At 46.2% G+C, this 6,475-nt stretch overlaps 1 long non-coding RNA gene across 3 annotated transcripts; it reads right to left on the bottom strand.

Annotated features, from left to right (window-relative positions):
• Positions 1-1,449: 1,449 nt before the first annotated feature.
• Positions 1,450-6,475, bottom strand: LOC117438618 (uncharacterized). Of its 3 annotated transcripts, none has more exons than XR_004550917.1 (5): positions 6,357-6,475; positions 5,562-5,658; positions 5,063-5,187; positions 4,724-4,843; positions 1,450-1,945 (listed from the first exon to the last, which is right to left on the bottom strand). It is a non-coding gene; the product is annotated as an uncharacterized lncRNA (long non-coding RNA). The 3 variants fall into 3 exon arrangements; XR_004550918.1 differs by lacking the exon at positions 6,357-6,475 and adding an exon at positions 5,801-6,293; XR_004550916.1 differs by lacking the exon at positions 6,357-6,475 and having other exon boundaries at positions 5,562-5,776.

Raw genomic sequence — 6,475 nt, 5'->3', positions numbered from 1 at the left:
GAATGCAATTTATGCTGTTATCCTTGTCTATACTCCCAAGGAGCCACAGCGTCTTTTAAGCTCTTTCTTCTTCAGGTACAGTGGATGCAGCCATCCGTGACAAATTTGTGTTTTCTCTTCTGAGAATATACCGTATTCCTCAGTGGCAGAGAAGTGAATGGAGTTGCCATTTGCAAGATAGAAATGTTTACACCCAGACAGCAATTAAATCTGGTTTGGATGATAATGTTATAAATGAAATGCTAATAAGTACTGTAAATGGCCATGTAACCACATCCCATCATTTGCCAATTACTGGGAGGAGAGGGGAGGAGCTGAAAAGCAGCTGTAGAGTAGATGACATACTACTTTAAATGAGCAAATGCAGGTACTGTGCAATGCACAGCCCTGACAGCATCATTTTATAGCAGGAATTCAATTTTCCAAGCAACATCTGATTTCACCTTTTATTATCATGTCAGTAGTAATAATAATTTGCTCTGACACTGGCATTTTCTCAGAAGGATCACCAAGGGATTTATAAAGCCGAAGCAGGAATTCCAAAGAAGCTGGAGAGCACACCTACTTCAGCAACTGCAGAGCGCTCAGGGTGGCTTTGTCTGGGCTCCAAGGCTGCCACGCAGCACCATACACTGGAAACTGTTTAAATGGTTTATCATATGATTGTGCCCGAGTGAGAGGCCCTTAAACAGAATTTATTTGTTCTACCCCTGTGCCTAAATGCCTTCTGGACTGTCAGTTTTTTCTACCACCTCAAGGGGCAAGTTTAGCCAGCTCTCAGTGGCTACAAGGACTTACCTTCTGTAATGGCTTAGTCTTCACTGTCAGGGGACTTCGGTAAAGTTATTTCCAGATGTTGCAGATTAAACCAATTCAGGCTGTGAACTGCTCTGCACATGAAACGTTCTTAAATAAACTGGACTTAGGCCACAGAAGACCCACCTCATGGGACAGAGTATGAACCACACACTGAACTATGTGGAACTACTCTTGACCCCATTATAGATGTGGGTAAACGAAACCCAAAGTCCACATCTGACCTCTTTTCCAAACCAAGCCTTCTCCCAAGGAGTCACACAAGGCCCTGAATCCCTTCTGCTGGCACTCCTCATTTGCCACAAAAGCCATTCATCAATTCTGATGGCCAAAGGTCAGAATTCCACTTGGCCTGGGACACTTGTGCATCTGTGCATAATTAACTTGATGGTAAACATTAGTTAAAGTTTTCACTGCTTCTTACACAACGATTTTGCTGGAAAAAGATTTTTCCACCTCAAGAACTGCAGCATCATTCCCTGGGACCAAGTGCAGTTTGCCTTAAACTATATGACTTAAAGACATGCAACCAAATTATGTCCTTCACATGTTATCATCACAATCCAATGGAAGATACATCTAAAAACACTTCCAAATGAACAATACACAAAATCACTTATTCTAAGCGTGTCGCAAGTTTTGGTTTGTTTTTATTTTTAACCAAGATAGAATAAAACAAAGTCCTTCTGAGAAGCAAACATGTGAAAAATGCCATGACAAAATAGACGAGATCCTTATCTTACTACGTGTGTATGAACTTATGAGCATTTCTGAATGTTACCAATACCACTGCTGCTTTACCTACACAACATAATCTAGCAAAATAAAAATACAGAACAGCTGGTATAGAAGCTGGATACAGCTGGAACATTGTGTCAACATTTTTTAATGGAATCATATTTCATGGACAAGAAAGACAGCCCCACAGAAAAAGTGCAAGTAAATCACCGGTTTCAGCTGAAACCTGCATTTCAGATGCCACTCAAGACTGAACTGTCATGCCACTTTCTGCACAGAAGAGTTAAGGAACATACGAAAAAGAAAACGTTTGTGACTCCTAGGTGGACAAGGCCTGAAATCAGTGCAGTGGTGATTGAGTTCAGCTGGAAAGGAGGTCCATCTGGAGGAGCTACAAGGAGAAGAAAAAGGCAGAGGTAAGGTCTGGTTACAATCTGGCAGCAGTGCCAAACACTTCTGTCTCTCCATTACCACAACCTATATACAGAAGAATTACAAAGAAGGGACTAAAACTGTACTTCACAATGAGCACCTGTCTACTTGGATAAAGCTTACCTGCGTATACACTGAAAATAGTTATTAGTTCTTTAAATATTCATGATACTGGGGGATAGAGTAAGGATACTTATAAGACATCTCATATTCTACTGACTGACCTTGATCTATGCCATTTAAGGCAAGACTGTTGTTGTCCAAGAACTGTCAAGACAGGGTATAAGGATCTGTGGCCTAATCAAGTTAATGAAAAGATTTCTTCCCTGATGATCACTACTCATATCTCAATTCAAAGTGTATATAAACCCTTAGCAAACATATCTAGCACCATATATCTGAGATACTTCAAGTTTATCCATATACCTCCACAGAAGACTTTTAAGCATATTTATCAGTTCTCAGAAGAGGTAACATATTTTACTATCTAGCACAGCTCAACAGGCTATGAACCAGCCCCTGGATACTGGAACACACACACACAAACATAGCCTGTACCACCTTTTCCAACAGGAAGGAAAAAAAGCACCAATATGCATTTATCTAAGAGCCTTGTTTGCCATTGCCAGTGATGGAGAGTGAGATGAAACAATTCAGCTTCTCCATGGGAAACCAGACTGCTCCTCCCAGAAACAGCCACCTGCCCTCAGTATCATCAAGGATGACGGGAAGGAAAGGCAGCAGCCATTAACACAGCAAGCAGTGTGCAGCAAATTAATGATCTGGAGTTTATTATTTTAATGATATCCATGGGTAGGAACACACCATGGAGCAGCTCATTACAGGGAGAACATTGTTTCTATGCCCGGAAAGAAAAGTAGCTGCTTTTATGTGGTTTAAGTTGAGAAAAAAAGGGAATAAATAGTAATGGAGTTTACAGGACAGGATAGGTTGCTTGCTTGTGCCACTCAGTCCTGTCACGTACAAGTGAAAGGTGGAACGGCCCAATGGACCATCTGGTTACCTTGACTGTCTTAGTCATCAGCTACTCCTTGTTACCAGCAGAGAACAGTAACAGACTGAAACTAGTCCTCCAAGTGCCCAAAGAAGTAGCAACCTAAAACTTAAAAGACCTGATCTCCCTCACAGCCTACTTCCTTCACTACCCTAGCAGACCACAAGTTGCAACCAAGCTTCTCCATAGGTTCTTCGTATGGTTAAATGCTAGGAAAACAGGAGCTGAAGCACAGCTTCTCTGAGTTTGAGCCCTGAACTGCACCATAATACCCAGTCTGCTGCTCCACTTCTGCATGAGATGAGCGAATTTTACTGTTAAAGTCTGGTGTTCTGTCTGGCAATTGCAATGTCCGCTCACCCTCACATGTCACAGCAGTAGATTTTCATTTCAAATCCATCACAGGGATTACAAATTCCTATGTTTGTGGGGCTGTGTATACAAATTAAACTGAGCCAGTTTCACCCAGATTCACCAATTGACTTCTCTACAGCATGTCAGCACTGACTCCCTCAACTGACCAAAAAAAAAAAACCCCAAAAAAAGAAAAACATTCCAGCAAGTGCATAGAGCTCAATCAAAGCAGGTCATCTGCTCAGTTCTGATTCACTCATAAACCCTCTTTCATGTTTCTTCAAATCTGGTTAACTTCCCACATTATTAATTGCTGGTTGGCACCTCATCTACATAAAATAAAAATGGGATGCATTATATTCTACAAATACCTCTGCCTACCTGTTCCCCTCCTTGCAACACAAAAGCCAGCAGTCCTAGCTTTATTTTCCAAACACATCAGGGGGAAGGCAAACACATGTAGGGGAAGGCAAAAACCCAAACCAGGTTCTTATCTCACTGCCAATGGAAAAGGTGGTACCTTCAAAGGTCACCCAGGCTGTCTGATGACATTTTGTAGCACCCCATGGAGCTGTTCCCCGTGTCACAACACAACCAAAACCACAGACAGAGGCAATGGGCAGGAAAAGAAACACAGGGCAGGAAAGTTCATTTAAACATTAAGAGAAAAGGTTTACTCTCAAACAAACCAATCACCAGAACACGTTGCCCAAAGAACTTGTAGAGATCTTGGAGATGTTCAGAGAGGACAAGGCACCAGAGGCTGAGCAAGGGCTTGGAGTAAACAGCAGGAAATCCCTTCCAACCTCACCCACTCTGTACTATCCATCCTAACACCAATGGCTCCCAAAGGGCCACCAGCAGTATCCAACCTGACCCCTGTAAGACCCAAACCGACACTGACACCACCCAACCTAAGGCTTCCCTTATACAAACTAACACCTATGCCTGCCAAATTTTCCTTCCACCACAAGCGTTCAAGTCCCAGTAAAGGTTAACAAAGCCCTTTACACCTCCCATTATATTCCCAGTACGCTGGTGTGCTTCTTCAGAAGCCTTTCCAGCCAATAAAACAGGCCCAAACTAATAATACTTGTTATTTAGACAGAGCCACTATTGCTTGGTATCTCTTCCAAACAGACTTCAGCAGGACCATAAGGAACAACATCTTCTCCAGAGAGATTTGAGTCTGATCTAAATGTAGGTATTTTTTACAGACAGACACGCTTCAGATGCCTCATCTGTATCTATATACAAAGCTAACCCCAAATGTCTCAGTTGCTTTTGGGTAATACACAATGGTAACTTGGAAGCAAAACACTTTGGCAGGCTGCATACCGTGTACAAAAGCACACTGGTATTACTCACCGTCAGATGACAGAGTTCCTGGTACGCAGGGAGAAGACGGAAGGCATCCCAAGCAGTCTTCCTAGTATGTCCCCTGGTCTCACCCTGGATGATCGCACGCAGACGAGAGCAGCAACGAGGCTGAGGGAAAACAAAGGAGAATTGACAACATCAGCCCAGCAAAAGCATGACTGCGGGGCTCTGAGCCTATCGGCTCATACAACCCAGCATCATTAAAGCTCTTCGAAACAGCGGGAAGTGCCAAAAAGAAGCAACCAATTTGGGGAAGGGGCTGGAACCCTGAAAAATGGCTTTAGACTTTTCTGTTTCCCCCTCTTTTCCTTTGAGCCCTTTACTTACTGTCCATGCAGGACCCGTGTCGCCCGCACGCTCTGTTCCCTGCAGCACAGAATGCCCCATGCCCGGGGAGCTGACTCAGACCCGAGGCTGAGGAGGACTCTTTGGTGCTTACGGGTGGGAGCTGCCTTTCAAAGGAACAGAGAAGAGAATAAATAAAACCGGCAAACTGGGAAGCGCAGGGAAGCAGGGGAGAATTGCTGTTGTTCCTGGCTTATAGATAGGAAAACTGAGGCATGGACGGCTGAAATCTGTCCGGAAAAGCTGTCGCTGGCCATCCCCTACCCAGGCTTGCTCGGCATACTGGTGGCACCGCTCCGGGTGCCTCCGTGTGTAGGGGATGCCCAGCACCAGCTTTCGGTAGCGGCTCCCCAACTGTGGGAGCCGGGCTGGACGCTCGCGCTCCGTGTGCTGTGACTGACAAGTATAATAAAATTATAACAATATAAATATAACAGCCCTGAAAAGAAAGCCGTACAGAGACACTTGTTAATGCACTCACTGGGAAGCCTTGAGAGGTCCTGATGCTCCGCACTCAGCTGATTCCATTACGGCAAACATCCCAGCACAACAGCACAAAACGCCGCAAGACTCCAAAGCTACAAAACACAAAGCACAGCACAGAGAACTCAACCCGCTGAAGCCCGAGAGCTGAATGAGCCTCTCCCGGCAACACTGCGCCTTTATACCCCAGGCAGCAGCCACAACTCCTCCCTCAATGATCTGGGGGCAAAGCAGCACCTGGGGTAAAAGAGGTAGGATGAGCAGTGCTTTCCGTTTTGGCTGATGGCTGCAGCCCAGGAGGAGATCCAGGGAGAAAAGGGCTCTTCAACAGAGCAAACCCCGGCGTGCTTTATCCAGAGAACAGCCCCATCTCTTAGAGAGAGATCCAGAGATCGGGCACCGGAGAGGCCGTGTGCAGAGCTCCCTCTGAATTTCAGGTGGCCAAGCGAGGGCAGGAGCTCTGTGTGTGCAGGTGATGCCTGCGGCGTTTGCAAAACCAAAAGCACCGCTCCGAGGAGCATTCCACGGAGGACTGAAGCCGGGCGCGGAGCAGCAGCTCCGGAGCCCGTTTCCCCTGCGGCACCGAAAAAGGGAGCGTGTGCTGCCACCGTGCGTCCGAACGGCGGTACTGCAGGTGGTGGAGGTGGGGGGGGCGGAGCGGCTCCGGAAGCCGCTCGCTGCTGCCGTCATGTGTCGGTGAAGACGGGAGGGGGGGGCCGCTCTGTCGAAAATTCAGCATTGAAATGGGGGGCGACGGGGGAGAAAGCGGCTGGGGGCCGCTGTCCGGTACTACCGTGTGTCCTTCGGGCGGCAATCAGCGGCAAACCGGGTCGGGAAAGCGGAGGTGCAGCGCCGAGAGACGACTGGTGCTGCCATCATGTGGCCAAAGTTCGGTACTGCACACGGTGAAGA

The sequence above is a fragment of the Melopsittacus undulatus genome, unplaced genomic scaffold (genome assembly GCF_012275295.1).
Source record: "Melopsittacus undulatus isolate bMelUnd1 unplaced genomic scaffold, bMelUnd1.mat.Z mat_scaffold_502_arrow_ctg1, whole genome shotgun sequence".
Taxonomy (NCBI): domain Eukaryota; kingdom Metazoa; phylum Chordata; class Aves; order Psittaciformes; family Psittaculidae; genus Melopsittacus; species Melopsittacus undulatus.
This window is presented reverse-complemented; position numbering and strand designations above follow the sequence as displayed.